The sequence below is a fragment of the Arachis ipaensis genome, chromosome B3, assembly GCF_059453495.1.
Source record: "Arachis ipaensis isolate K30076 ecotype BB chromosome B3, ASM5945349v1, whole genome shotgun sequence".
NCBI lineage: Eukaryota > Viridiplantae > Streptophyta > Magnoliopsida > Fabales > Fabaceae > Arachis > Arachis ipaensis.
The window spans coordinates 36,937,231-36,959,163 of record NC_142438.1 but is presented as its reverse complement, the minus strand read 5'-3'; positions in this window follow the sequence as shown (position 1 = coordinate 36,959,163).

The following is a 21,933-nucleotide window of genomic DNA, read 5'->3' as shown; positions in this document are numbered from 1 at the left end:
GGGGATCACGGAACTTTCAATCATCCCGATTCTTAGTATATAAAAAAATTTATAAAATATATAAAAGAACATCCATTTAGTATGAAAAAGAAACATTCTGATACGTAGTAGAAAAAATATCCTAATACCTAACATAAGCACCATGTACATAAAAATTTTGAATTCACTCAGAGACATTTAACTGATTTTTTACTGATACCCTCTTAATTTCCTAGATTGTTGGTTTATATATTATGTATTTTTAATAAAGATGTTGTTTCTTCAATTTAATTACAGTCAAAATAGCATTGGCACATGGTGAAACGACAGGGACAATTGAACATGCATGTGAATTTGAACCGTAGTTGTGCCCAATGTCATTCATATAAATTGGACGTTATAGTAACATGCATGCTAACGAACAAATGCCGGGGGTTTAAACTAATCAAACTAACATTTCACAGCTGTACCTGTATGAAACCGTAAGGGAGAGTAAGGCCAAAGAGTGAGGACATTTTGGTAACTCCATCGACTTTGAAATTTCGCGGCAAAACAAGAACGAGCGGGACCCATCAGCCGGCCAGCCGGCTTGGTTTGACCGTTAATCCAATTTTCAACGTACACGGGACTCACGGCTATGCTCTGCATCCGGATCCCTTTGTCAAAAATAAAATAAAACTATGCAGCATTTTCATCTTCATGTCGCAACAAATTCAATGTTAAGCGAAGCCGATACAAATTCTTCAGAAAAATTTTTAGATAATTATCTCTAACGAAATTATTAATATAAAAAATATTTTTTTGGATTTTAATATTTATTTTTACAAGATTAATTAATTTTTTGTCAATATTTTTTAAATATATTAATAAAATAAATTTACATGACATATTAAATTATAATTTATTCATTAAAAATCAATTAGAATTAACAATTTTTTTTTGTTAGAAATTTCGTTATTTTTTAAAGATAATTATTAAAGTTATTTAGTTTTTTTTTAAAATAGATTAACTAAATTTACCGTATAAAATTAAAAAATATTAATAATTTTTAAATTATTTTTATTTGTAAAAATTAAATAAAAGATATATTAATAGTTAACGTATTATATAAGTATGTTTTAAAAAAAATTTTGACAGAAAAATTAATCAATCTCATAAAATTAAATATTGAAAATTAAAAAAAATTTAAAAATTTTGTAATCCTTTGAAAAAATGTCAAAAATCAAATTAGATTTTTACTCCAAGTTAAAACATATATATAGGAGGTACTATTACAACAGCCAAAAAACAAAGCTAGCCAGCAATGAGTAAAAGAGAAGAAATATAATATTCACATTGGGTAAAAAGAGTCAAATAAAAAATGGATAAAGGTCCGTCGTGGAAATGACACGGCATGACTTATGTCGTTGTGGATGTGATTTCTTTTTTTTTTTTTTTGGTAATAATATGGGACACTAGCCCAAAAGCAAAAAGACTACATAAAAACAATACGAGAGATAGAGACTCCCGTTAAGTCATCAATAAGCAAGCTCTGAAGATCTGAAAGAGGCAAGTCTATAAAACTGTAATCTGGTAATTAACTCTAAATACTTCTAGTTAACCAATCTACACACCGATTTGCCTCCCTATAAACATGTCTAAATATAATCTCCCAAGGTTGCTTCATCCACTCTGCTATCTTTCGGATTAAATGGCTATGGCCATAGCTGTCACTGGGGTTTCTCTTAATGTACATGATTGCATTTGGAGAATCCAACTCTACTATAACCCTTCTCATCCCTAGACTCCATGTTGTCTGTAAACCATAATGAACTCCCCATAGCTCTGCCTGGGTGGCTTGGCAATAGTCCAGGTTCGCCCTGAAGCCTCCGACCCATTCCCCCTCACTAGTTCTGATTAGCCCACCACAGATCGCTTGCCTGCTAATTTCTCGAACTGAGCCATTAATATTTAGTTTCACCCATCCCGAGTGGGGGGAACCCACGCTATAGCTGAGATGACTGGATCTCGTGTCACTTCTACAAGTTTGCTCTTTTTGAAGGCCTCCTCTATCCTCCTTGTACTCTCCATAATAATCAGAATGCATCCATTATTTGTAGGTCTACTGAAGGCAGGTTCATGTATTTATTTGTTTCTCCATTTCTAAAGTCACCAGCAAGTCGTCATGAAAATATCAGTCCAAGCAGTCGAACTACCATAACCTATGGCATTTGTGAGATTCAAGTTTAGCCAGCTCTTAAAATCAACCGTAAAGAAGGTAGCAAGAATACTCGGCTGTACTAACTTATTCCATACAAGAGCCGCACACGGACAATCCCTCAACACATGTAAGGTGGATTCTTCTTGATTAGGACATCTGTGACAGTATGGAGGAGTTCCCATCAGCCTAGCTCTTCTCTTGGCCGTGAATATTCTATCATGAGTAACCTGCCATAGGAAGACTTTAGTTCTTTCTGGACCCCTCCATTTCCATATTTCCTTCCAATTCTCCGTGGTTTCTCTACTTTTTTGAGTTAGGTGCTTATAAGTCGAGGCCACTGTAAATATATCATCAGCAGAGTGTTTCCAACTAAGCACATCCTCTTCATTGTTTGGTTGGGGGGAGGGATATTCTGAATATTATTTAACATTGTATCTGCTAAGTATGGTTGTATAGCTTGAAGGTTCCACTCACCAGATTCAGTTACATACGCACTGACCGCTTTGTACTCTAATTCCTCAGGGATTGGTTTTGTTAGCACATCATGAAGGCTCTTTAAATCGTTGTGCCAGTTGTCATGCTAAAATCGAGCACTTTTACCATCACCTAAAATCCAAGAACAACAATCCTTCATATTTGGCCAAAGCTTGGAGAGCTCCTTCCAAATGGGAGAGCTTTTTTGCTTGTAATCACACCTTCCAAAATTAAATTTATTGCCCTTGTTATTGCTAGTTAGGACTTACACCCATAAAGCTTGTGGTTCTGTATAGATCCTCCATATTAGCTTCAGCAAGAAAGTATCGTTCATAGCAACTAGCTTTCAGAATCCAAGACCTCCTTGTCTTTTTGGGAAGCAGAAGGTGTTCCAGCTTACATGGTGGATTTTCTTCTGATTCTGCATGTCGCCCCAAATGAACTGTCTTTGCTTTTTTTCTATTAAAATCTCTATCGGGATTCTGGAGTGTTGCATTTCATAATTGGCCATAGGTGTAATAACACTCTTGGCCAGGATAATTCTAGGATAATTCTACCAGCAAGAGTTAAGCATTTAGCCTTCCAACCTTTTAATTTGTCATTGACTCTTTCCAAGACATGCTTAAACTTATCTTTTCCTGATCTGTGATTAGATATGAGAGCACCAAGATACTTACCTAGACAAGGTTGTTCTTGAAAATGACTCATCTCCACAAACCTTCTCCTATCTTGTTGTTGTGGATGTGATTTCTGATGGTTAGATAGTTGCTATAATGCACGGACATTGACACAGACACGGGATACGATACGACATGAGATAAGCTGATACGCAAATTTTAAAATTTTATAAGACATAAGATATGTATACATATAAAATATAAAATATTTTTTAAATAAATTGTAATGATATTTTGATATTTTATTGATATTAAAATATAAATTATTTTTTTAATTATTTTAATGTCTTATTTTAATTATATCAAGTATTTAAAATATTTTTTGTTTTAATAAATAATAATATATACTACTATATCTAAATTTATTTCAAAAATATATGTTAAGAATAAGACTAGATATATTAACACGTAATGGTATTTAAGTGTGTCCAAATGTATTCGAAATTTTTTTTTTTTTAACTTTTTATTAAGATACGATTGGACACTGCAAACACGCATATTAAATAAGTGTCAATAATATCGTGTTTAAAATATATCCAACACGTAAATACGACAATTTAGCAAAGTATTCGTGCATAGTTGTAGAAAAAGGTTATAGAAAGTGAATAAAGACAAACTATTATAAGATGCTTGTAAACAATATTACAAATGTACAATTCTTGAGGCACTGTCGTTGGAGATGGAAAGACTTTATTGGTGTAATGTCTGTTCCGTTAAAACAAAGTTCAGTATTCATCCATGCATGCATGATTTCTTACACCAACATAGGAGTTTGGTACGTCAGTTAATTAATTAGTCCAGCAAAAGCTTTGTTATTTCCTCCATTCTGTGTGTATCCTCACGAGAAATGGAGATCGACCTACAACCACCCCCCTCTCCCAAAAAGAAAAATAATTAATTATCCTTTTCATTAAATAAAATAGAATGTAACTTTATTTGTGAGTTAAAAATAATATATTATAATTTTAATAGATTATCAGTATATAACCGTTTTATACATATATTTAATTATGTAATATCACGTCAGTAAAAATAAAAAATATACACAATCTGACCCTGAAAACATTTTAGAAGATGAAAGCCCGGATCCAAAATGACCCAAAAAAAAATGAAAACTGGGAAGAGAGTGAAATTGGGATCGAGCTATAGCTCGGGCCACCTGGACCCGATCTAGTCATCATATTACTTGAGAAATCGAGAAATGCTTGAGAGAGTGGAGAATTAAAAAAGTTTTCATAATTACAGTAGATAATGCAAGTTTAAATTATGGAGCTATTACTTATCTTCAAAGGAAATTAGGTGTAAGAGGTGGGTTGGTGTGTGGAGGAAAGTATATGCACGTGAGATATTGTGCTCATCACAATTAGAAAATTGCTTATTACAGATGGATTTACAGATATATTTGGTTTCTTTTAACAACGGATTTTTGACGAAATTACCGATAAATTTTGTTCCTTTGTAAAAGTCTCATAAAAAATTACTTACCGACGAATTTTTTTCCGTCGGTAATTTATCAACTGATTTTTTTCTGATGAGTTTGAAAAACTTGAATTATTGTGATGATCAAACATTATTAAAAATATTAATTTAATATTTGCTTCCAATTGGTTGATTATTGTTGCTGTTAGTGTGCAGAAAATTAAAAAAAGTTTCCTATTTGGGCTAAAAAGCAATATAAATCCAATGTGATAAGAATGATCAGCCCTTGTGCAAAAATATTCCATACTATGTGGCTGAATTATTTAAAAGGGATAGCAAAGCTAATTGGGCCAGGAAACCAGTGTACAGCCCAAAACAATTATTCTTTGTAATGTAACAAAGCCTTGGTCCGAATTGAAAAAGAAGTGGTTCAGTTACCCACACTCTTTAGATGGTGGAATTCAAATTTTAATCCAATTTAATCCAATTTAATGCATGCATTGGTTATTAGAACTTAAATTTCAATTTGATTAAATGTTCACATAGGTAACCGAAAATCATAATTCAATCTCATTTAATTGTGCATTGAATATTTTGTTTCTTCTCTCTCCTCTCTCTTCTTTGCTATTCGATCACTTCACTCGAAAAAGAAGAGTGAACAAGTTATCAAAAGAGAAGTACAGATACAGTGAAGCTATGAAGAAGAAAAAAGCTAGGTTGAAGATGGATTGTGAAGAAGGAAGATCTGAAGCAGGGTATGGCTAGATTTTTGCCAATGAAGGAAAAATTTCAAGAAGAGCTTCAAGATCTTCCATGCCAAGAATAGGAAAGATCTGCCTCGGTCAGTGAAGAAGATCTCAATGGAAAAAGCTCTTTTCTGTTTATGTCCATCAAAGAAAGAAGGTAGCTTCTGGAGCTACAAGATAGGAAGAAGCAAAAATGGAAAGTATGGAGCTGTCAAGGATCAGAGATTCATCAAGGGTCAGAGTTCTTTCTTAGAGCCAAAGTCAATATCAAGGGCTCAGAGTGAAGGAACTTGATGAGAAGGGTTGAGAGAGGTACATGTATGTTGGTTTTGTTTCGATTTTTCTTCTCTCTTCTCTCTGTCCGAACTGCTACGGTTTGTTGGAGAAGATGTTACTGGCTTGGTTGAACCAATTTCAACCTTGGAAGCTTCCCCCTCTATAATAAGGTTGAATGGCCAAGGGTTGAGACAAGGAGAGAAAGCACAGAGTTCTTATAGCTACCCTAAGCTAACAGAGTTCTTCTCCTTCAATGAGTTTCATTTTGTTTTCTTTTTCTTAGTGTTGTCTGTCTAGGTCTCATGGTAAAAAGCAAACATGGTGAGGTTTGTAAGAAAAAGCCAGTGAGAGAAAAAGGGCAGTGATCAATACTAGAGAAAAAGTCATAGATGTCTCAGAGTTTCTTTGTACATCTGTATGTTGTGTTTCATGATCCTGTGGGGATTTCCTTACAAGTTGGGTTAGCACGTTGCGGTTGAAAGCTAGGTTTTGAGTCCTAGTCAAATTCAAATTTGGGGATAGAATTTGGATTTGTCCCAGATAGGATTGGGTAGATCCTAGGAAAGAATTGGTGTATGTAATCTGATGATTATAGTGAAATTCCATCACTGTTGTGATGGAGACTGGATGTAGGCTGCATTGCACTTAGCAGCTGAACCAGGATACTTCTGGGTGTGATTCTCTCTTTCTCTTCTACTCCTATTCTGTTTCTGTTGCATTGGAGACAAAATTGAAAAATATCTCCTAACCGGTTACGAGACAAAAAGAAAATGTCTCTTGACTTGTTATGAGACAAAAAGCAAAAATATCTCCTGAAGTTCTTTCAAAAGTCAGAAAGTAATCTTTAGCAAAAAAGGGGGTTAAGATTCAACCCCTCCTTCTCTTAGCCACTGATTACCATCAATTGGTATCAGAGCTTGGTCTCAAAGAGATCAAGCTTTGTAGCTTGGAGAAAAGATCTTGATGGTAGTTAACAGTGGTTCAAATTTGGTGGCCTATATTCTGACAGAAGGGCAGTCAAGCAACAGACCTCCATTCTTCAATGAAAAGAACTACAGTTACTGGAAACAAAAGAATGAAGATATTTATTCAATCTGTAGATTACAGACTTTGGAAGATAATCCTGGAAGGTCCACAATTCCTAACCACTACAGGAGCTGATGTTGTGGTTACTCTCAAAGGAGAAGCTGATTGGAATGATGATGACGAAAGTAGAGCTCAACGCCAAAGCTGTCAACTTGCTCAACTGTGCGGTCAGTGGTGCACGAAATCGTGATTGTTCATTCCTTGGTAACGGCACCAAAAACTTAATACGCACGTTCATAATCTTAGTTCTTTTTCACAACTTCGCACAACTAACCAGCAAGTGCACTGGGTCGTCCAAGTAATAAACCATACGTGAGTAAGGGTCGATCCCACGGAGATTGTCGGCTTGAAGCAAGCTATGGTCATCTTGCAAATCTCAGTCAGGCGGATTCAAATGGTTATGGTGAATTAATAGTTAAAATATAATTAAAATATAAAATAGGATAGAGATACTTATGCAATTCATTGGTGAGAGTTTCAGATAAGCGTATGGAGATGCTTTTGTTCCTTCTGAACCTCTGCTTTCCTACTGCTTTCATCCAATCACTCATACTCCTTTCCATGGCAAGCTGTATGTTAGGCATCACCGTTGTCAATGGCTACATCCCATCCTCTCAGTGAAAATGGTCCAAATGTGCTGTCACCGCATGGCTAATCATCTGTCGGTTCTCGATCATGCTGGAATAGGATCCAGTGATCCTTTTGCGTCTGTCACTACGCCCAGCACTCGCGAGTTTGAAGCTCGTCACAGCCATCCCTTTCCAGATCCTACTCGGAATACCACAGACAAGGTTTAGACTTTCCGGATCTCAAGAATGGCCGCCAATAATTCTATCCTATACCACGAAGACTCTGATCATAAATCAAGAGGCTAAGAGATATACATTCAAGCTTGCTTTCATGTAGAACGGAAGTGTTTGTCAGGCACACGTTCATAAGTGAGAATGGTGATGAGCGTCACATAATCATCACATTCATCATGTTCTTGTGTGCGAATGAATATCTTAGAGAAGAAATAGGCTTGAGTTGAATAGAAAAACAATAGTACTTTGCATTAATTCATGAGGAACAGTAGAGCTCCACACCTTAATCTATGGTGTGTAGAAACTCTACCGTTGAAAATACATAAGAACAAGGTCCAGGCATGGCCGAATGGCCAGCCCCCTAAACGTGATCTCAGAACCCCAAAATTAGTCAAAGACTAACCAGAGATGTTCCAAAGATGTAAATACAATAGTAAAAAGTCCTATTTATACTAAACTAGTTACTAGGGTTTACAAAGATAAGTAAATGATGCAGAAATCCACTTCCGGGCCCACTTGGTGTGTGCTTGGGCTGAGCATTGAATCTTTCATGTGTAGAGAATCTTTTTGGAGTTAAACACCAGGTTGTAGCCTGTTTCTGGCGTTTAACTCTGATTTGCAACCTGTTTCTGGCGTTTAACTCTAGAATAGGGCAGGAAACTGGCGTTTAACGCCAGTTTGCGTCGTCTAAACTCGGGCAAAGTATGGACTATTATATATTGCTGGAAAGTCCTAGATGTCTACTTTCCAACGCAATTGAGATCACGCCAATTGGGTTTCTGTAGCTCTAGAAAATCCACTTCGAGTGCAGGAAGGTCAGAATCTAACAGCATCTGTAGTCCTTCTTCAGCCTCTGAATCAGATTTTTGCTCAAGTCCCTCAATTTCAGCCAGAAATTACCTAAAATCACAGAAAAACACACAAACTCATAGTAAAGTCCAGAAATGTGATTTTTATTTAAAAACTAATAAAAATATACTAAAAACTAACTAAATCATACTAAAAACTATGTAAAAACAATGCCAAAAAGCATATAAATTATCTGCTCATCACAACACCAAACTTAAATTGTTGCTTGTCCCTAAGCAACTGAAAATCAAATAGGATAAAAAGAAGAGAATATACTATAAATTCCAAAATATCAATGAAACTTAGCTCCAATCAGATGAGCGGGACTAGTAGCTTTTTGTCTCTGAACAGTTTTGGCATCTCACTTTATCCTTTGAAGTTCAGAATGATTGGCATCTATAGGAACTCAGAATTCAGATAGTGTTATTGATTCTCCTAGTTCAGTATGTTGATTCTTGAACACAGCTACTTTATGAGTCTTGGCCGTGGCCCTAAGTACTTTGTTTTCCAGTATTACCACCGGATACATAAATGCCACAGACACATAATTGGGTGAACCTTTTCAGATTGTGACTCAGCTTTGTTAAAGTCCCAAATTAGAAGTGTCCAGGGTTCTTAAGCACACTCTGTTTTTGCTTTAGACCTCGACTTTAACCGCTTAGTCTCAAGCTTTTCACTTGATACCTTCACGCCACAAGCACATGGTTAGGGACAGCTTGGTTTAGCCGCTTAGGCCATGATTTTATTCCTTTGGGCCCTTGGTGCATGAAATTGTGATCTCAGGCAACGGCGCCAAAAACTCTGTACGCACGTCTTAATAAATCATTTTTCATTCACAACTTCGATACAACTAACCAGCAAGTGCACTGGGTCGTCCAAGTAATAAACCTTACGTGAGTAAGGGTCGATCCCACGGAGATTGTTGGTATGAAGCAAGCTATGGTCACCTTGTAAATCTCAGTCAGGAGGATATAAAATAGTTATGGAGTTTTCGAACATAAATAATAAATAGATAGAAAATAAGGATAGAAACACTTATGTATATCATTGGTGAGAATTTCAGATAAGTGTATAGAGATGCTTTCGTTCCTCTGAACCTCTGCTTTCCTGTTGTCTTCATCCAATCAGTCTTACTCCTTTCCATGGTTGGCTTTATGTAAGGACATCACCGTTGTCAATGGCTACTTTTTATCCTCTCTGGAAAATGGTCCGATGCGCTGTCACTGCATGGCTAATCGTCTGGAGGCATCACCCTTGTCAATGGCTGCATCCCATCCTCTTGTGAAAATGGTCCAAATGCTCTGTCACAGCACGGCTAATCATCTGAGGTTCTCGATCATACTGGAATAGGATTCACCCTCTTTTTGCGTCTGTCACTACGCCCAGCACTCGCGAATTTGAAGTTCGTCACAGTCATTCAATCCCAGAGTCCTACTCGGAATACCACAGACAAGGTTTAGACTTTCCGGACTCTCATGAATGCCGCCATCAATCTAGCTTATACCACGAAGATTCTGATTAAGAGATCCAAGAGATACTCATTCAATCTAAGGTGGAACGGAAGTGGTTGTCAGGCACGCGTTCGTGGGGGAATGATGATGATTGTCACATTCATCACATTCAGGTTGAAGTGCGAATGAATATCTTAGAAGTGGAATAAGTTGAATTGAATAGAAAAACAGTAGTACTTTGCATTAATTCATGAGGAACAGCAGAGCTCCACACCTTAATCTATGGAGTGCAGAAACTCTACCGTATAAAAATACATAAGTGATAATGGTCCAGGCATGGCCGAATGGCCAGCCCCCATGAAAGTCTAAGATAGCATAAAACTGATCAAAGATCTCTAATACAATAGTAAAAAGTCCTATTTATAATAAACTAGTTACTAGGGTTTACAGAAGTAAGTAATTGATGCATAAATCCACTTCCAGGGCCCACTTGATGTGTGCTTGGGCTGAGCTTGAATGTTACACGTGTAGAGGTCAATCTTGGAGTTGAACGCCAGTTTGTAACGTATTTCTGGCGTTCAACTCTGGCTTGTGACGTGTTTTTGGCGTTTAACTCCAGACAGCAGCGTAGAACTGGCGTTCAACGCCCTTTTACGTCATCTAAACTCGGCCAAAGTATGAACTATTATATATTGCTGGAAAGCCCTGGATGTCTAATTTCCAACGCAATTGGAAGCCCGCCATTTTGAGTTTTGTAGCTCCAGAAAATCCACTTTAAGTACAGGGAGGTCAGAATCCAACAGCATCAGCAGTCCTTCTTCAACCTCTGAATCTGATTTTTGCTCAAGTCCCTCAATTTCAGCCAGAAAATACCTGAAATCACAGAAAAATACACAAACTCATAGTAAAGTCCAGAAATGTGAATTTAACATAAAAACTAATGAAAACATCCCTAAAAGTAACTAGATTCTACTAAAAACATACTAAAAACAATGCCAAAAAGCGTATAAATTATCCGCTCATCAGCCCTCCTATCCACTGATGCTCAAAGCCTTGGTTACCTTTTACCCTTGCCTTTTGGTTTTAAGGGCTATTGGCTTTTTCTGCTTGCTTTTTTTTCTTTTTCTTTCCTTTTTTTTTTGCCTTCTTTTTTTTTCTCAAGCTTTTCTCTATTCACTGCTTTTTCTTGCTTCAAGAATCATTTTTATGATTTTTCAGATCATCAAATTACATTTCTTCTTTTTCATCGTTCTTTCAAGAGCCAATAATTTTAACACTCATAAACAACAAATTCAAAAGACATATGCACTATTCAAGTATTCATTCAGAAAACAAAAAGTATTGTCACCACATCAAAATAATTAAACTAGTTTCAAGGATGAATTCGAAATCATGTACTTCTTGTTCTTTTGTGGTTAAAACATTTTTCATTTAAGAAAGGTGATGGATTCATAGGTTATTCATAGCTTTAAGACATAGACACTTAAACACTAATGATCATATAGTAAAGACACAAACATAAATAAAACATAAGGCTCAAAAATAAAAAAACAGGAAAGTAAGAACAAGGAGATTAAGGAATGGGTCCACCTTAGTGAGGGTGGCATCTTCCTCTTCTTGAAGACCCAATGGTGCTCTTGAGCTCCTCTATGTCTCTTCCTTGCCTTTGTTGTTTTATCCCTAGTGATTTTGGTGCTCCTATCCTTAGTTGCTCCCAATAGTTTGTGTGGAGGAAAATGTATCCCTTGAGGTATCTCAGGAATTTCTTGGTGAGGGAAATCCTCATGCTCTTGTTGAAGTCCATGAGTGGGCTCTCTTGTTGTGCAGTCAAATGCTCTACTACTGAGCTATGGACCCTTGAGATGAATCTTTCCATCTCCCATGACTCGGAGGTGGAAGCTTTTGTCTTTCTTTTCCTCTTTCTAGAGGTTTCTCCGGCCTTAGGTGTCATAAATGGTTATGGAAAAACAAAAAGCAATGCTTTTACCACACCAAACTTAGAAGGTTTACTCGTCCTCGAGCAAAAGAAGAAAGAAGGAAGGAGGAGAAGAAGAAGAGATGGAGGAGATGGAGGTGTGTGAATGGTTCGGCCAAGGGGGGTTTTAGGTGGTTATGATGTGTGAAAAGGAAGGAGTGATGGTTTGAATTTGAGTGGGTGGGTGTAGGTGGGTTGTATGATGGTTTTGGAGGAGAAATGGAGGTGATTGATGGAGGTTATTTTGGGGAAGAATGTTATGGAAAGGTGTGAAGAGGAGAGAAGAAGAGGTAGGGTAGGTGGGGATCCTGTGGAGTCCACAGATCCAGAGGGGTCAAGGACTTAACATCCCTGCTCCATTTAGGCGTGCAAATGCCCTTAGAATGTATGTCTGGCGTTAAACGCCAGCTTGCTACTTGTTTCTGGCGTTTAATGCCAATTCCATGCTCTGTTCTGGCGTTAAACGCCAGTTTGGTGCTTGTTTCTGGCGTTTAACGCCAGCTTGATGCTTCTTTCTGGCGTTAAATGCCAGTTTGATGCTTCTTACTGGCGTTTAAATGCCAGTAAGCTCTTCCTCCAGGGTGAGCTATTTTTAATGCTGTTTTTCATTCTATTTTTTATTTTTTAGTAGATTTTGTGACTTCACATGATCATCAACCTAAAGAAAACATAAAATAGCAATGGAAAATAAATAGATATAATTAAATAACATTGGGTTGCCTCCCAACAAGCGCTTCTTTTAATGTCAATAGCTTGACAGTGAGCTCTCATGGAGCCTCATAGATGTTCAGAGCATTGTTGGGACCTCCCAACAACAAACTTAGAGTTTGAATGTGGGGGTTCAACACCAAACTTAGAGTTTGACTGTGGGGGCTTTGGTTGACTCTGCAGTAAGAGAAGCTTTTCATGCTTCCTCTCCATGGTTACAGAAGGAGAACCTTGAGTCTTAAATACAAGGTAGTCCTCATTCAGTTGAAAGACCAACTCTCCTCTGTCCACATCAATCACAGCTTTTGCTGTGGTTAGGAAGGGTCTTCCAAGGATGATGGATTCATCCTCATCCTTTCTAGTGTCTAGGATTATGAAATCAGTAGGGATGTGAAGGCCTTCAACCTTTACTAACAAGTCCTCTACTAATCCATAAGCCTGTTTCATTGATTTGTCTGCCATCTCTAGTGAGATTCTTGCAGTTTGTACCTCATAGATTCCCAGTTTCTCTATTACAGAGAGTGGTATGAGGTTTATCCCTGACCCAAGATCACACAGAGCCTTCTCAAAGGTTATGGTACCTATGGTACAAGGTATGAAGAACTTTCCGGGATCCGGTTTCTTCTGAGGCAATGTCTGCCTTATCAATGCACTTAGTTCATTGGTGAACAAGGGGGGTTCATCCTCCCAAGTATCATTACCAAATAAACTGGCATTCAACTTCATGATGGCTCCTAGATATTTAGCAACCTGTTCTTCAATGATGTCTTCATCCTCTTCAGAGGAAGAATAGTAATCAGAGCTCGTGAATGGTAAAAGGAGGTTCAATGGAATCTCTATGGTCTCTAGATGAGCCTCAGATTCCTTTGGTTCCTCAAAGGGAAACTCCTTATTGGTCAGTGAACGTCCCAGGAGGTCTTCCTCACTAGGATTCACGTCCTTCTCCTCCTCTCTGGGTTCGGCCACACCAAGTAAGGTTATGGCCTTGCACTCTCTTTTTGGATTCTCTTCTGTATTGCTTGGAAGAGTACTAGGAGGAGTTTCAATGACTCTTTTACTAAGCTGGCCCACTTGTGCCTCCAAATTTCTAATGGAGGACCTTGTTTCATTCATGAAACTTAGAGTGGCCTTAGATAGATCAGAGACTATATTTGCTAAGCTAGATGGATTCTGCTCAGAATTCTCTGTCCGTTGCTGAGATGATGATGGAAAAGGCTTGCTATTGCTAAACCTGTTTCTTCCACTATTATTAAAGCCTTGTTGAGGCTTTTGTTGATCATTCCATGAAAAATTTGGATGATTTCTCCATGAGAAATTATAGGTGTTTCCATAGGGTTCTCCCATGTAATTCACCTCTGCTATTGCAGGGTTCTCAAGATCATAAGCTTCTTCTTCAGAAGATGCTTCTCTAGTACTGTTGGATGCAGCTTGCAATCCATTAAGACTTTGAGAAATCATATTGACTTGCTGAGTCAATATTTTGTTCTGAGCCAATATGGCATTCAGAGTATCAATTTCAAGAACTCCCTTCCTCTGAGGCGTCCCATTACTCACAGGATTCCTTTCAAAAGTGTACATGAACTGGTTATTTGCAACCATGTCAATGAGTTCCTGAGCTTCTGCAGGTATTTTTTTTAGGTGAATAGATCCACCTGCAGAATGGTCCAATGACATCTTAGATAATTCAGACAGACCATCATAGAATATATCCAGGATGGTCCATTCTGAAAGCATGTCAGAAGGAAACTTTTTGGTCAGTTGCTTGTATCTCTCCCAAGCTTCATAGAAGGATTCACCTTCTTTATGTTTGAAGGTTTGAACATCCACGCTAAGTTTGCTAAGCTTTTGAAGAGGAAAGAACTTGGCTAAGAAAGCCGTGACCAGCTTATCCCAAGAGTTCAGGCTATCTTTAGGTTTAGAGTCCAACCATATTCTAGCTTTGTCTCTTACAGCAAACGGGAAAAGCATAAGCCTGTAGACCTCGGGATCAACCCCATTGGTCTTAATAATATCACAGATCTGCAAGAATTCAGTTAAGAACTGAAAAGGATCTTCTGATGGAAGTCCATGAAACTTGCAATTATGTTGCATCAGAGAAACTAATTGAGGTTTTAGCTCAAAATTGTTTGCTCCAATGGCAGGGATTGAGATGCTTCTTCCATGTAAGTTGGAATTTGGTGCAGTGAAGTCACCAAGCATCTTCCTTACATTATTGTTGGGTTCGGCCATGTCTCCTTCTTTTTCGAAAATTTCTGTCAGATTTTCTCCAGAGAGTTGTGCTTTAGCTTCCCTTAGCTTCCTCTTTAGAGTCCTTTCAGGTTCAGGATCAGCTTCAACAAGAATGTTCTTATCCTTGTTCCTGCTCATATGAAAAAGAAGAGAACAGAAAAGAAAATATGGAAAAGTCTATGTCACAGTATAGAGATTCCTTTATGTGAGTAGAAGAAGAGAAGAATAGAAGAAGGAGAATAGAAAAAATTGAAAATTAATTAAAATAAAATAAAATATTTTTTTAAATATTAATTAAAATTTTGAGAATTAAAAAGGGAAATAAAATTAAATTAAAATTTAAAACAATTAGTTAATTAAAATAAATTTTGAAAAAAAAAGGGGGAGGAGTTTTCGAAAATTAGAGAGAGAAAAGTAGTTAGGTGGTTTTGAAAAAGATATGACTGAAATAGTAAACTTTTAAAATCAAACAAAAAGTTAAGTGGTTAATTGAAAAAAATTTGAAAATCAATTTTGAAAAGATAAGAAGTTAGAAAAGAATTTGAAATTGATTTTGAAAAAGATATGATTGAAAATCATTTTGAAAAAGATTTAAAAAGGAAATTAAAAAGATTTGATTTTTGAAATTAAAGTTAATTACTTGACTAACAAGAAACTAAAAGATATGATTTTAAAATTTAAAGATTGAACTTTTCTTACTGGGCAAGTAACAAACTTAAAAATTTTTTGAATCAATCACATTAATTGTTAGTATTAATTTTAAAAATATGAAATGGAAATAAGAAAAAGATTTTAAAAATAAATTTTAAAAATTTCGAAATTATGAAAGAAAAATTGAAAAAGATTTGATTTTTGAAAAAGATTTGAAAAGGATAGAATTTTTAAATTGAAAATTTGATTTGACTCATAAGAAACAATTAAATTTAAAAACTTTTTGACTAAATCAAACCAAATTTTCGAAAATTTATGAGAAGAATAAAGGAAAGATATTTTTTTATTTTTTGAATTTTTAATGAGGAGAGAGAAAAAGACAAAAAAGACACAAGACATAAAAATTATGAAACAAAACAAGAAAAATATGCAAGAATACTTTGAATGTCAAGATGAACACCAAGAACGCTTTGAATGTCAAGATGAACATTAAGAACATGTTTTTGAAAATTTTTAAGAAAAGAAAACATGCAAGACACCAAACTTAAAAATTTTTAATGTTGAGACACTAACAAATTGAAAATGCATATGAGAAACAAGAAAAGATGCACAACAAGAAAATGCAAAGATCAAACAAAGAAGATCATCAAGAACAACTTGAAGATCATGAAGAACATATGATGAATTTTCAAAAATTAAGAAAAAATTACAAAACATGCAATGGACACCAAACTTAAAACTTGACACTAGATTCAAACAAGAAACACAAAATATTTTTGGTTTTTATGATTTTGTAAATTTTTTTTTTTGGTATTTTTCGAAAATTATTTTGAAAGGGAAAATAAGGATTTCAAAATTTCTAATGAGAATTCCAGGAATCATGCAATGTTAGTCTAAAGCTCCGGTCCAGGAATTAGACATGGCTTACTAGCCAGCCAAGCTTTCAGTGAAAGCTCCGGTCCAAAACACTAGACATGGCCAATGGCCAGCCAAGCTTTAGCATACAAATCAGGCATACAATAGCTAAATTGATGAGAATCAAAAAGCTCTTGTGATGATGAGTTGAAACCTCAGTCCAAAAAATTAGACATGGGTTCACATCTAGCCAGACTTCAACAGATCATCATGAAACTCTAGAATTCATTCTTAAAAATTCTGAAGCCACAGAATAATTTATTTTTTTGAAATAAAATTTTTTTTTGAAATTAAAAATAATAAAAACAAAAGCTTAAAATTAAAATAAAATTACATAATCTGAGCAACAAGATGAACCGTCAGTTGTCCAAACTCGAACAATCCCCGGCAACGGCGCCAAAAACTTGGTGTACGAAGTCGTGATTATTCATTCCTTGGTAACGGCGCCAAAAACTTAATATGCACGTTCATAATCTTAGTTCTTTTTCACAACTTCGCACAACTAACCAGCAAGTGCACTGGGTTGTCCAAGTAATAAACCTTACGTGAGTAAGGGTCGATCCCACGGAGATTGTCGGCTTGAAGCAAGCTATGGTCATCTTGCAAATCTCAGTCAGGCGGATTCAAATGGTTATGGTGAATTGATAGTTAAAATATAATTAAAATGTAAAATAGGATAAAGATACTTTACAATTCATTGGTGAGAGTTACAGATAAGCGTATGGAGATGCTTTTGTTCCTTCTGAACCTCTGCTTTCCTACTACTTTCATCCAATCACTCATACTCCTTTCCATGGCAAGCTGTATGTTGGGCATCACCGTTGTCAATGGCTATATACCGTCCTCTCAGTGAAAATTGTCCAAATGCGCTGTCACCGCATGGCTAATCATCTGTTGGTTCTCGATCATGCTGGAATAGGATCCAGTGATCCTTTTGCGTCTGTCACTACACCCAGCGCTCGCGAGTTTGAAGCTCGTCATAGCTATCCCTTCCCAGATCCTACTCGGAATACCACAGACAAGGTTTAGACTTTCCGGATCTCAAGAATGGCCGCCAATAATTCTAGCCTATACTACAAAGACTCTGATCGTAAATCAGGAGGCTAAGAGATATACATTCAAGCTTGCTTTCATGTAGAACGGAAGTGTTTGTCAGGCACGCATTCATAAGTGAGAATGGTGATGAGCGTCACATAATCATCACATTCATCATGTTCTTGTGTGCGAATGAATATCTTAGAGAAGAAATAGGCTTGAGTTGAATAGAAAAACAATAGTACTTGGCATTAATTCATGAGGAACAGCAGAGCTCCACACCTTAATCTATGGTGTGTAGAAACTCTACTGTTGAAAATACATAAGAACAAGGTCCAAGCATGGCTGAATGGCCAGCCCCCTAAATGTGATCTCAGAACCCCAAAATTAGTCAAAGACTAACCAAAGATGTTCCAAAGATGTAAATACAATAGTAAAAAGTCCTATTTATACTAAACTAGTTACTAGGGTTTACAGAGATAAGTAAATGATGCAGAAATCCACTTCCGGGCCCACTTGGTGTGTGCTTGGGCTGATCATTGAAGCTTTCATGTGTAGAGATTCTTTTTGGACTTAAACACCAGGTTGTAGCCTGTTTCTGGCGTTTAACTCTGATTTGCAACCGGTTTCTGGCGTTTAACTCCAGAATAGGGCAGGAAATTGGCGTTTAACGCCAGTTTGCGTCGTCTAAACTCGGAAAAAGTATGGACTATTATATATTACTGAAACGCTCTAAATGTCTACTTTCCAGCGCATTTGAGAGCACGCCAATTGGGTTTCTGTAGCTCCAGAAAATCTACTTCAAGTACAGGGAGGTCAGAATCCAACAGCATCTGCAGTCCTTCTTCAGCCTCTGAATCAGATTTTTGCTCAAGTCCCTCAATTTCAGCCAAAAATTACCTGAAATCACAGAAAAACACACAAACTCATAGTAAAGTCCAGAAATGTGATTTTTATTTAAAAACTAATAAAAATATACTAAAAACTAACTAAAAATCATACTAAAAACTATGTAAAAATAATGCCAAAAAGCGTATAAATTATCTGCTCATCACAACACCAAACTTAAATTGTTGCTTGTCCCTAAGCAACTGAAAATCAAATAGGATAAAAAGAAGAGAATATACTATAAATTCTAAAATATCAATGAAACTTAGCTCCAATAAGATGAGAGGGACTAGTAGCTTTTTGTCTCTGAACAGTTTTGGCATCTCACTTTATCCTTTGAAGTTCAGAATGATTGGCATCTATAGAAACTCAGAATTCAGATAGTGTTATTGATTCTCCTAGTTCAGTATGTTGATTCTTGAACACAGCTACTTTATGAGTCTTGGCCGTGGCCCTAAGTACTTTGTTTTCCAGTATTACCACCGGATACATAAATGCCACAGACACATAATTGGGTGAACCTTTTCAGATTGTGACTCAGCTTTGTTAAAGTCCCAAATTAGAAGTGTCCAGGGTTCTTAAGCACACTCTGTTTTTGCTTTGGACCTCGACTTTAACCGTTTAGTCTCAAGCTTTTCACTTGATACCTTCACGCCACAAGCACATGGTTAGGGACAGCTTGGTTTAGCCGCTTAGGCCAGGATTTTATTCCTTTGGGCCCTCCTATCCACTGATGCTCAAAGCCTTGGATCCCTTTTACCCTTGCCTTTTGGTTTTAAGGGCTATTGGCTTTTTCTGCTTGCTTTTTTTTCTTTTTCTTTCCTTTTTTTTTCGCCTTCTTTTTTTTTCTCAAGATTTTCTCTATTCACTGCTTTTTCTTGCTTCAAGAATCATTTTTATGATTTTTCAGATTATCAAATAATATTTTTCCTTTTTCATCATTCTTTCAAGAGCCAATAATTTTAACATTCATAAAGAACAAATTCAAAAGACATGCACTGCTCAAGCATTCATTCAGAAAATAAAAAGTATTGTCACCACATCACAATAATTAAACTAGTTTCAAGGATGAATTCGAAATCATGTACTTCTTGTTCTTTTGTGGTTAAAACATTTTTCATTTAAGAAAGGTGATGGATTCATAGGTTATTCATAGCTTTAAGACATAGACACTTAAACACTAATGATCATATAGTAAAGACACAAACATAAATAAAACATAAGGCTCAAAATTCGAAAAACAGGAAAGTAAGAACAAGGAGATTAAGAAACGGGTCCACCTTAGTGAGGGTGGCGTCTTCCTCTTCTTGAAGAACCAATGGTGCTCTTGAGCTCCTCTATGTCTCTTCCTTGCCTTTGTTACTTCATCCCTAGTGATTTTGGTGCTCATATCTTTAGTTGCTCCCAATAGTTTGTGTGGAGGAAAATGTATCCCTTGAGGTATCTTAGGGATTTCTTGGTGAGGGAATTCCTCATGTTCTTGTTGAGGTCCATGAGTGGGCTCTCTTGTTTTGCAGTCAAATGCTCTACTACTGAGCTATGGACCCTTGAGATAAATCTCTCTATCTCCCATGACTTGGAGGTGGAAGCCTTTGTCTTCCCTTTCCTCTTTCTAGAGGTTTCTCCGGCCTTAGGTGTCATAAATGGTTATGGAAAAACAAAAAGCAATGCTTTTACCACACCAAACTTAGAAGGTTTGCTCGTCCTCGAGCAAAAGAAGAAAGAAGGAAGGAGAAGAAGAAGAGATGGAGGAGATGGAGGTGTGTGAATGGTTCGGCCAAGGGGGGTTTTAGGTGGTTATGATGTGTGAAAAGGAAGGAGTGATGGTTTGAATTTGAGTGGGTGGGTGTAGGTGGGTTGTATGATGGTTTTGGAGGAGAAATAGAGGTGATTGGTGGAGGTTATTTTGGGGAAGAATGTTATGGAAAGGTGTGAAGAGGAGAGAAGAAGAGGTGGGGTAGGTGGGGATCCTGTGGGGTCCACAGATCCAGAGGGGTCAAGGACTTAACATCCCTGCTCCATTTAGGCGCGCAAACGCCCTTAGAATGCATGTCTGGCATTAAACGCCAGCTTGCTGCTTGTTTCTGGCGTTTAACGCCAATTCCATGCTCTGTTCTGGCATTAAATGCCAGTCTGGTGCTTGTTTCTGGCGTTTAACACCAGCTTGATGCTTCTTTCTGGCGTTAAACGCCAGTTTGATGCTTCTTACTAGCGTTTAAACTCTAGTAAGCTCTTCCTCCAGGGTGAGCTATTTTTAATGCTGTTTTTCATTCTATTTTTGATTTTTCAGCAGTTTTTGTGACTTCACATGATCATCAACCTAAAGAAAACATAAAATAGCAATGGAAAATAAATAGATATAATTAAATAACATTGGGTTGCCTCCCAACAAGCGCTTCTTTTAATGTCAATAGCTTGACATTGAGCTCTCATGGAGCCTCACAGATGTTCAGAGCATTGTTGGGACCTCCCAACACCAAACTTAGAGTTTGACTGTGGGGGCTTTGGTTGACTCTGCAGTGAGGGAAGCTTTTCATGCTTCCTCTCCATGGTTACAGAAGGAGAACCTTGAGTCTTAAATACAAGGTAGTCCTCATTCAGTTGAAGGACCAAGTCTCCTCTGTCCACATCAATCACAGCTTTTGCTGTGGTTAGGAAGGGTCTTCCAAGGATGATGGATTCATCCTCATCCTTTCCAGTGTCTAGGATTATGAAATCAGTAGGGATGTAAAGGCCTTCAACCTTTACTAACAAGTCCTCTACTAATCCATAAGCCTGTTTCATTGATTTATTTGCCATCTCTAGTGAGATTCTTGTAGCTTGTACCTCATAGATTCCCAGTTTCTCTATTACAGAGAGTGGTATAAGGTTTTTCCCTGACCCAAGGTCACACAGAGCCTTCTCAAAGGTCATGGTGCCTATGGTACAAGGTATGAAGAACTTTTCGGGATCCAGTTTCTTCTGAGGCAATGTCTGCCTTATCAATGCACTTAGTTCATTGGTGAACAAGGGGGGTTCATCCTCCCAAGTACCATTACCAAATAAACTGGCATTCAACTTCATGATGGCTCCTAGATATTTAGCAACCTGCTCTTCAATGATGTCTTCATCCTCTTTAGAGGAAGAATAGTCATCAGAGCTCATGAATGGTAAAAGGAGGTTCAATGGAATCTCTATGGTCTCTAGATGAGCCTCAGATTCCTTTGGTTCCTCAAAGGGAAACTCCTTATTGGTCAGTGAACGTCCCAGGAGGTCTTCCTCACTAGGATTCACGTCCTTCTCCTCCTCTCTGGGTTCGGCCACACCAAGTAAGGTTATGGCCTTGCACTCTCTTTTTGGATTCTCTTTTGTATTGCTTGGGAGAGTACTAGGAGGAGTTTCAGTGACTCTTTTACTCAGCTGGCCCACTTGTGCCTCCAAATTTCTAATGGAGGACCTTGTTTCATTCATGAAACTTAGAGTGGCCTTAGATAGATCAGAGACTATATTTGCTAAGCTAGATGGATTCTGCTCAGAATTCTCTGTCTGTTGCTTTGAGGATGATGGAAAAGGCTTGTTATTGCTAAACCTAT